This window comes from Trachurus japonicus, unplaced genomic scaffold (assembly GCF_045865225.1).
Source record: "Trachurus japonicus isolate A0001 unplaced genomic scaffold, Traja_1.0 AP030010.1".
NCBI classification, from domain to species: domain Eukaryota; kingdom Metazoa; phylum Chordata; class Actinopteri; order Carangiformes; family Carangidae; genus Trachurus; species Trachurus japonicus.
In genome coordinates, this window is record NW_028220143.1 from 292,550 (window position 1) to 303,498 (window position 10,949).

A 10,949-nucleotide genomic window follows, 5' to 3' on the forward strand; every position below is an offset into this window, starting at 1 on the left:
AGTTTTGTAGCCACACTTGTCTTCTGGCTAAAATTCTGGTCAAAAATGCAAAGAGACTTAGATAATAATTTTAAATATTTTTTAAATGCAGCCAGGGAGCTCTCTGCACATCATCACATTACAATGGCAACATGCTTATGTCTGTGCTCTCTGTGGTGAAGTGGCAGAGTAAAGGTTTAGTGATCATGAGGTTGTGGGTTCGATTACTGGTTCAAATCTTGCCTCATCAACAATTATGGTGAATTATTTTCCCAGTCGTCCTCTGTTGACTTCTGATAACTTGCTTCATGTTGAAACTGCTGCTCTCAGCCTGAAATTCACAGAAATTTTCATTCTAAGTCTTACTTGGTGTGGCTAATTTCTGCACTTTCCTTACCTTTTTTTTTAAGCAGGAGCCAGTGATCCTCTTATTAAAGGTTTTCTTTGCCATTCACATACTGTCTCTGTCTGTAGCCTAGTGGTTAGCTTGCTGCGCTGGAGACCTGAAGGTTACTGGTTCAAATCTTGCCTCAATAACAATTATAGTGAATTATTTTCCCAGTCGTCCTCTGTTGACTTCTGATAACTTGCTTCATGTTGAAACTGCTGCTCTCAGCCTGAAATTCACAGAAATTTTCATTCTAAGTCTTACTTGGTGTGGCTAATTTCTGCACTTTCCTTACCTTTTTTTAAGCAGGAGCCAGTGATCCTCTTATTATCCTCTCTACTTCCTGCTTTGCTTGAGTGCAGACGCTTCACTCCTTTGCTCTCCGCTTCACTCTCTCTTTTTTTTCCCATTGCAATCTTTTCCTTTTGAAATTTATTTGTATTTTCTCCTGGATACCTACATATCACTGGGAGCCTAATTTATGATAGTTACTGGAGGCTACGACTGTTTTTTAAACTGTTTTACCCTGAGAGTGTGGCTTATCAGCAGCACAACCCGGCACTGTCGTGACCGGGATTGAGGAGCTCAGCTAACAGAAGCTAATTAGCAGCAAGATGCCTCCTTTTTCCACGGAGGACTACCACAAACTGCTCCAGAAGATAGCAGTACTGGAAACAAAAATGCATCGGCTCGAAGTGAACGTGGAGGTAAATGGACAATATGGAAATGATACTACTCTGCCGATATTCCAAAACAGTGAAAGGGAGCAGGCTAACACAAGGCTAACGGGCACAACCAAGGCACGGCCGGAGCCAGGTGTAAATGGGAGTAAATCAAACAGTCCTCCCTGGAACTCTCTTGGTGCTAAGCCAAAGCACCACAAAATACCTCCCTCAAACATGGGAAGACGATTATCAGGCAGAACCCAGCACTCGGAGATGGATTACGACACCGAGTGGCCTGCACTGCCATCACACAGGACTGTCTCCTCAACCCCAAAACCACGGAGAAAACAACCACGGACCAAGGCTACGAGCAAACTGCCCCAAGACACAGGGATTCTACTTGAGAACAGATATGCTCCACTTTCACAGGACCCAGACTCCCCAAAAGAAGGCTCATCTCCCAGGACCAGAGAAAGGTATGAGGCTAAATCTGATGCTAAAGGGCTACAGAGAGAGCTAACCACTGGGCCCCAAACTCTGATAGTGGGTGACGGAGCTGTGTATGACATAAAACGCTTTTGCAGCAAGAACAACACCAAGGTACTGTGTTTTCCCAATGACATGGTGTCTGATGTTTCAAAAAAGATCTTGAAGATTGTTGCTGAGCATCCAACATTGAAATCGCTCATCATACACACAGGAGCCCTTGATGTTGTGAAGCAACAATCAGAGCTATTAAAACGAGACTTCATGGAACTGATAAACAAAGTTCAGTGTTTGAATACTTAGGTGTTTTTCAGTGGACCTCTGCCAACAGTTCGGCGAGGAGATGAGAGATTCAGCAGGCTGATGATGCTGAACAGATGGCTTAAAGATACATGTACTGCTCAATCACTGAACTTTATTGACAATTTCAACATCTTTTGGGAACGCAGGCACCTCTTTAAGGCAGATGGATTTAGCCTTAACAAGTCAGGAGTACAGCTGCTAAGTGCCAACATCTTTTACTTTTTGCGTCAGGCACCAGCAGTCCCTGTCAAGGACAAGAGACAAAACAATCCAAAACAGCAGATAAGACGGCACTCTGGTGAGGGCGCTGAGATAAGGATTGACAACGGAGGACAGCAGACTCAGAAAGAACCTGCAACGTCATCATCTGCACCCCAGCAACTGGATTATCCACCAGCCCCAACAACGTCATCACCTGCACCCCAACAAGTGGATCATCCACCAGCCCCAACAACGTCATCATCTGCACCCCAACAAGTGGATCATCCACCAGCCCCAACAACGTCATCACCTGCACCCCAACAAGTGGATCATCCACCAGCCCCAACAACGTCATCATCTGCACCCCAACAAGTGGATCATCCACCAGCCCCAACAACGTCATCATCTGCACCCCAACAAGTGGATCATCCACCAGCCCCATCAACACAACACAAGGAGTCTCCCTTAGCCCCAAAAGCCCCAAAGGGGGAGTCTCCCCCGGCCCCAACAGGAGACTCCCAACATTCAACCCCCCGAACCCCATCCAGCCCCCAACTCTCTTCATCTAGTCCTGACTCCCCATTTCTGGATTTCCCTGACAGGATGAAGAGCTTTCTCACTAGTGGAATCCAACTAACACCACGCCAGGGTCTCATATTTTCCCCAATTAACCCCCCACATCGTCCACCCCCTCGCATTCCACCACGTCAGAAACAACCCTCGACCAAAAGTCACCGAGCCCCCCCACTTCCTCTGAATCATCATATCATTGAATCTGAATGATATGTGCCGGGTCCAGGCTGCAATACTGATATCAAGAATGTTCTTTCCCAGGAAAAGTCAGGGCCCTATGGAGTTCAGGCAGCTTTCTCAATCCCTGTGGTGACGGGTAACAGAAAAGTGATCAAACTGGTGAGAAATAAAAAGGGTTCAATTAAATCTACCAATCTAGTGAGTATAGCTTGTCAACCTCGAAACTCACCAGTGTCTCCTGTTATCTCCACAAGGGTAGCTCTACTTAATATCAGATCACTAGCCAACAAATCCTTGTTAGTAAATGACATCATTATGACCTATAATCTAGACTTCTTACTTCTTAGTGAAACATGGCTGACTGAATGTAGCTGTGCTACCATTCTCAATGAGGCTGCACCAACAAATTTCAGTTTTATGAATAAGTGTCGAAGTGGTAAGAAAGGCGGGGGAGTTGCTGCCATTTTTAAATCTGTATTTCAGTGCAAGGAAACTATATTTGGTGATTTTAGCTCTTTTGAATATCTATGTTTTTTAGTAAAGGGTGATCCAAAAGTTCTCTTCCTAATTATTTACAGACCACCAAGATACCCAGGAAAATTCTTTGATGAGTTTGCCGAACTGCTGTCAGTTATCTGCACTGACTACAACTTTTTTATCATAACAGGGGATTTTAACATTCACATAGACAATAACATGGACACAAATGCCAAAGAATTTTGCTCTCTTCTTGACACTTTTGGCCTCTCCCAACATGTGAAAGGGCCCACACACACCCGAGGCCACACTCTGGATCTGGTTATCTGTAGAGGTGTTGACATTACATCTGTTGATATCAAGGACTTGGCTCTTTCTGATCATTTCTGTGTGTTCTTTGACTTACAGATAACTCCGGACATGCAGTTACCCTCTGTATCTGTTAGGAAAAGGTTCATAAATGAGAATACCAGTGTTAAGTTTATGGAGGCTATAGTCATGTCACCAACTGTGAGTGCAGAGACAGTTGATGAACTCCTGGATAATTTCAACTGCAAAATCTCAAATGTCATTGATACCATTGCACCTATTAAAACTAAGATGACCTTGGCCAGACAGAGAACACCATGGAGGAACACTTTGATGGTAAAGGCTCTGAAAACAGAATGCAGGAAAGCTGAGCGTAAATGGAGAAAAACTAAACTTCAAATCCACCATGACCTCTACAAACAAAGTCTTTGTAATTTTAACCATGGGCTATTCAAGGCTAGACAGCAACACTTTACTGAAATGATTAATAAGAATATCAACAACACTCGTGCTCTGTTTGCTATGGTTAATAAGCTTACAACCCCCCCAAAAGAGATAGTTTCAGAACTCTTTTCCACAGAAAAATGCAATGAATTTGCTTACTTCTTCAATGAAAAAATCAAATCCATAAGGCTAAATATCAACACAAATCAGCAAAATAATACAATGATGCAATCCCTAAAATCACCTAGGAATAAATCAACTGTAATGTCAGAGTTTAATACAGTTGACCAAAAAACCTTAGAAGAAACAGTTCAGCATCTTAAAACATCGACATGTTGTCTTGACACAATACCATCTGACTTTTTTAAAACTATTATAAGCTCTGTCCAAACAGATCTGCAGCAAATAATAAATTGCTCACTTCAATCAGGCACGTTTCCTAAACCCCTGAAAGTAGCTGCCATCAAGCCGCTCTTAAAAAAGAGAACATTGGATACTACCATTTTAACCAATTACAGACCCATCTCAAATCTTCCCTTTATAGCCAAGATCGTTGAGAAAGTGGTTTTTAATCAACTCAGCAACTTCGTAAACTCCAGTGGACTCTTTGACAAATTTCAATCAGGCTTCCGACCTCACCACAGTACAGAAACAGCTCTTATTAGAGTGTTAAATGACATAAGGTTGAACACTGACTCAGGCAAGGTGTCAGTTCTGGTCATGTTGGATCTCAGTGCTGCGTTTGACACTGTGGATCACAGTATACTGCTGGACAGGTTGGAAACCTGGGCAGGACTCAGCGGGACAGTCCTAAAATGGTTCAGGTCCTACTTAGAGGAACGGAGTTATTTTGTGACCATTGGTAGTTATCAATCCGATCGAGTGGCTATGACGTGTGGAGTTCCTCAGGGGTCAGTCCTTGGACCCCTTCTGTTTAACATGTATATGCTGCCTTTGGGTCAAATTCTACAGAACTCTAATGTCAACTATCATAGTTATGCAGATGACACACAGATATATCTTGCACTGTCTCCAGATGACTGCAGTCCAATAGAGTCATTATGTCACTGTTTAGAGCAAGTCAAAAATTGGATGAGCCAAAATTTCCTTCAGTTAAATCAAGAAAAAACTGAGGTCATTGTTTTTGGAAATAAAGAGAAGAGGGTTGCTGTCAGTAAACACCTTGAGTCACTGTCTTTAGAAACTAAAGACCAAGTCCGAAACCTTGGCGTGCTGATAGACTCAGATCTGACCTTCAACAGCCATATCAAATCAGTTACCAAATCAGCCTTTTATCAACTGAAGAAAATATCCAGAATTAAGGGTTTTATGTCCCAAACTGATCAGGAGAAGCTGATTCATGCTTTTATCTCCAGTAGACTTGACTACTGTAACGGTCTTCTGACTGGTCTCCCCCAAAAAAGTATCAAACAGCTGCAGCTCATTCAGAACGCTGCAGCTCGAGTTTTAACCAGAACAAAGAGATCAGATCACATCACCCCGGTTCTTAAGACCTTACACTGGCTCCCAGTCAGCTACAGAATAGATTTTAAAGTTCTGCTCCTGGTTTACAAATCACTGAATGGTTTAGGTCCAGAATACATGAAAGACATGTTAGTAGAGTATAAACCCAGTAGAGCTCTGAGATCTACTGACTCAGGTCAGATAGTGGAGCTCAGAGTTCAGACCAGACATGGTGAAGCAGCATTTAGCTGTTATGCTGCTCACAAGTGGAACAAACTACCAGCAGAACTGAGATCAGCCCCAACTGTGAGCACTTTTAAATCCAGGTTAAAAACATTTCTCTTTTCATGTGCTTATAGCTGAGAACTTTAAACTTATCTATTTTTTTTTCTTTTACTTTTATTTGCTCTTGCTTTTAACTCTGTTTTTAGTGTTTTGTTTGTTTTTATTCTGTCTTATGCTTCTTTTTTTAATGTTTTGTCTTTATGTAAAGCACATTGAGTTGCCTTGGTATGAAATGCGCTATATAAATAAAGATGCCTTGCCTTGCCTTGCCTTGCCTTGCCTTGCCTTGCCTATTAAAGGTTTTCTTTGCCACTCACATACTGTCTCTGCCTGTAGCCTAGTGGTTAGCTTGCTGAGCTGGAGACCTGAAGGTTACTGGTTCAAATCTTGCCTCAACAACAATTATTCACAGAAATTTTCATTCTAAGTCATTCAAGCTTGACTCTCAAGCTTTCTTGATGTCAGAGTGAGACAGAGTGCAGCTCATCAACAGACAACAGTTTCTGCAACTGTGTGTGCACTGTGGCCTAGAGGCAGAGTGGAAGTCTATTGACCATGAGGTTGTGGGTTCGAGTCCGACCTTGGTCAAACATTTGTATGGTGATCACTGCTTGCACTATTTGCTAATTCTGCAACAGCGTTCAGCTGCTGTCAGCAGTCACACCATTTCCATTCTTGGAAATGCCTTTTCTAGTTCATTTTAATTCACCAAAAAATAGTCACAGGTCACAAAAAAGTCCTCTTCTTGCTTGGTGTGGCTAATTTATATTAATTTCTTTTAGTTTTAAGCATCATTGAAAAATCTCACATTCATCAAAGTCTCAACCTCTCTTCTTGACAACTCCACTGTAGTGTAGGGGTTAGGCTGGATGCTTGCCAACCTCAAGGTCACTGGTTCGAATCCAAGGGAAGAACTCTTGTTATGTTATGTTGAATTCTGCTCTCCTCCCCCGCCTTCAATTGGTTACAGGTTTTTGTTATCTCCTTGATTACCTGTACCAGTTTGCAGCACATCATCACATTACAATGAATGACAACAGTCTTGAAAGCAGTGTGCTCTCTGTAGCCGAGTGGCAGAGTAAAGGCTTAGTGATCATATGGTCACGGGTTCGATTCCTGCCTCAGTCATTTCACATCATTGCTTGACTTTTGATTCCAATTATTCAGCTGTCATTGGACAGTCTTTGATTCCTCATAGTATAAAGCTCATTGTAACTCAGGTTCTCTGTGGCCATATGGTTAGTGTGTTAGGTGTTGTGCTATTTCAACAATTCATATATCAAAACGTGCAGCTTTTTTTGAACTTTATCAGCGTTACTTTTCTCTTTTTAACTATTTATACTTTTTAAAATATTAAACTTTTTCTGCAAATTAAACTCTAGACAAATTATTTTCTCCAGTTTTGTAGCCACACTTGTCTTCTGGCTAAAATTCTGGTCAAAAATGCAAAGAGACTTAGATAATAATTTTAAATATTTTTTAAATGCAGCCAGGGAGCTCTCTGCACATCATCACATTACAATGGCAACATGCTTATGTCTGTGCTCTCTGTGGTGAAGTGGCAGAGTAAAGGTTTAGTGATCATGAGGTTGTGGGTTCGATTACTGGTTCAAATCTTGCCTCATCAACAATTATAGTGAATTATTTTCCCAGTCGTCCTCTGTTGACTTCTGATAACTTGCTTCATGTTGAAACTGCTGCTCTCAGCCTGAAATTCACAGAAATTTTCATTCTAAGTCTTACTTGGTGTGGCTAATTTCTGCACTTTCCTTACCTTTTTTTTTTTAAGCAGGAGCCAGTGATCCTCTTATTAAAGGTTTTCTTTGCCACTCACATACTGTCTCTGCCTGTAGCCTAGTGGTTAGCTTGCTGAGCTGGAGACCTGAAGGTTACTGGTTCAAATCTTGCCTCAATAACAATTATAGTGAATTATTTTCCCAGTCGTCCTCTGTTGACTTCTGATAACTTGCTTCATGTTGAAACTGCTGCTCTCAGCCTGAAATTCACAGAAATTTTCACTCTAAGTCATTCAAGCTTGACTCTCAAGCTTTCTTGGTGTTAACACAGTGTGTTTCCAACAGGTGCAGCTTTGGGCTCGTTAACTTCAGAGTGAGACAGAGTACAGCTCATCAACAGACAACAGTCTTTGCAACAGTGTGTACACTGTGGCCTAGAGGCAAAGTCAAAGTCTTCTGACCATGAGATTGTGGGTTTGATTCCTACCTTGGTCAACCATTTGTATGGTCATCACTGCTTGCACTATTTTCACAAAAGAGTCCTCTACTTACTTGTTGTGGCCAATTTCTGCACTTTCCTTACTTTTTTTTTAAAGCAGAAGCCAGTGATCCTCTTATCAAAGGTTTTCTTTGCCCCTCACATACTGTCTCTGTCTGTAGCCTAGTGGTTAGCTTGCTGGTCTGAAGACCTGAAGGTTGCTGGTTCAAATCTTGCCTCAACAACAATTATAGTGAATTATTTTCCCAGTCGTCCTCTGTTGACTTCTGATAACTTGCTTCATGTTGAAACTGCTGCTCTCAGCCTGAAATTCACAGAAATTTTCATTCTAAGTCATTCAAGCTTGACTCTCAAGCTTTCTTGATGTTGACAGTGTTTCCAACAGGTGCAGCTTTGGGCTCGTTAACTTCAGAGTGAGACAGAGTGCAGGGTCCGGGTATAAAAGTATAATTCATTTTTTCGTTTTGACGGGAAAACGGAAAAACGGAAACAGCGCCCCTTTTTTCTTTTTTCGTTTTAAAACAAAAACGGAAAAACGTTTTTTGAAAAAACCAAATAACGGCCGAAATTTGGTTTTTGCAAATTCATTTTGTCGTTTTTCGTTTCTTTTTTTTTATGAATATGATATGACGGCGGACAGACCGGAAGCGGACGTGAAGTGTAAACCCGTCAAAATAATAGTTTAGCGTGCTGGCGCTAACTTCTTAGCGTATATTATAGACTACCGTCCTCTTTCTACACCATATGGTTCACTGATACTGATGTCAGCTGGTCAAACACGCTGAAAAAAAATGGGAGACTTCTGTGAACAGCTGGTTGTTTGGAAGAACGTGTTAGGCCTATAATTATAATTTTAGCCGAGTGTGTGAATGCACTGTGGAAAAACTTTAAGCTCGGCTTTACGTTCCCTGCCTAAATTAAGAACATCTATCAAGTCACCAGCAGAGGTCCCCATCACCACAGTCAGTCCTGACAGTGCAGGTCTGCAGCACTACGGAAGCGCATTGCATTCACTGGATTAAAAAAAAATTAGACACCTTATCTCGTAATTATGAGATCCTGATGTCGTAATTACGAGAAAAAATCTCGTAATTATGAGATAAAGAAAAAGGAAATGTCTATAAATCCGCTCTTGTTGTCTCAATACATGAATGCTAAGTTGGTGCAGTGGTTAGAGCAGTTGCTAACCATACGTGAGGCCGAGGATCAAAACCTGGGTGGAGCATATATCGTTCTTATTTTGTATATTGGGCCACTAGCCTACATTATTAGACGGCCGGCCCACGTTTGTTTTGTATATAGATAGATATCACATGACGTCACACAGCGTTCGCAGCCGGTCACAGCGCCATCTTGGGTACCGACTTCCAAAGGCAGTCTATGGGCTGTGACCTAATACATCCATGGCTGTGACATCAAATCTCACAAAAATAGTGGATAAACCTTTTTTTATTGCATGGCACTATTGAATGTCGTATTCCGATAATTTATTGATATTTCTGATATTTATTTACATCTTGATTTTGCATTTAACAGTCTGTTATTCCTGTTTAACAGATCGTTGCTAAGTAAAATACACTAGGTAGGGACGCCGCTCTGATCAGCGCAGCACAGAAAAGAGAAACGATGCAGGATATTTACTTTCTGTTTCATTTTTTACCGTCATTAAACAGCTTGGGAGACATGTAGCCTACGCCAAGGGAGGCTGCCTCACTCTACTGAGTGTGAGCGGCACGTACATTCACGTTGCTTTCGTGAATTGTAAACACACAGACGCCCCCTCGGTTTAAGCGTCCAGCAGTTTAGCAGCTAATTCAACAGCAGTGATGGATAACTGTACCGGAGAGGCTCAACAACTTCATGAGCTTCATTTGAGGAATAAACGGCAGCTTTTACCTGACGGGAGACCGACGCCTGAGCTACGGTAGCTAACAGCTAACAGGTTTTACCTACTTTCCCTCTCTCCCTCCCTCCCTCCCTCCTTTCTTATACACGCACACACACGGCCCAGGTTGTCTGTCATATCTGTTGTAAACCTTGTAATAATAGCTTGTTGAGTACAGTCAACACTATTGTTGCCTCGGTTTGAGTGTGGATTATTAATTGTTAACGGTTTGTTTAATGTGAGTGGTGGTCATCGCGTCCTGATGAGTTGGGTTTTAATAACAGCTGATAACGTAACTGAGTAGATGGTGTGGATTGTGATGAGAAGGTGTTGCACATATTTTAAGACTTATCTGTGCAAACCATTGTGCAAAACCTGTTTGTTGTGCCTTTTTGCGTGATAAGATGATTTGCCGAATTCTTCTTCCATTCCTGCAGCCTTTTGTCTCAATGTTAACGATGGCAAAATGTCCAGATATTTTATTACTTTATGAAAATAAATGTCTGTGAGTTAAAAAGAAGTGAGCTACGCATTTCTGATTTGATTTGGCTTTTCGTGTATTTGGAGGAGAGAGAGAGAGAGAGAGAGAGAGAGAGAGAGAGAGAGAGAGAGAGAGAGAGAGAGAGAGAGAGGGGTCCGCTGGGTGAGCTAGATTAACTTTTAACAGGAGAGAGAGCGGCACACCGCGCTGTCAAAGATCGTCTCAGCAGAAAGGTGTGTGCTTTCAAGGCAAGGCCATCAAAATGAGAAATATCCATATCCAAACTACATCAGGCAGCAGTCATTTCTGGTCAGAGAGGATGTGGCTGCACTGATCTGAATAGAGGTTAACTCAGTGTTCGGTACCCAGCATGGCGGCGGCCAGGTGGAACGCATCGTGACGTCACCCTACTGATAAGTATCTATTGGGCCATTGTACATTAGCCGGCGGGGGACACACCCAACGGGGCAACGGGGTCTGTGGAGCAGGTTCATGAAGCCTGGTTGTCCCGACATGACTCAACTCACAACTGTAACGTTATGTTGTGTGTCTTGTAGCCGAAAAGTAGGCTATAACACACCAGAGATGGGGACT

The 10,949-nt window shown here is 42.2% G+C and overlaps 1 pseudogene; it reads left to right on the forward strand.

The window, feature by feature from the left end:
• Window positions 1-840: 840 nt before the first annotated feature.
• On the forward strand, window positions 841-2,591 carry LOC146960782 (uncharacterized; annotated as a pseudogene).
• The last annotated feature ends 8,358 nt before the right edge of the window (window positions 2,592-10,949 follow it).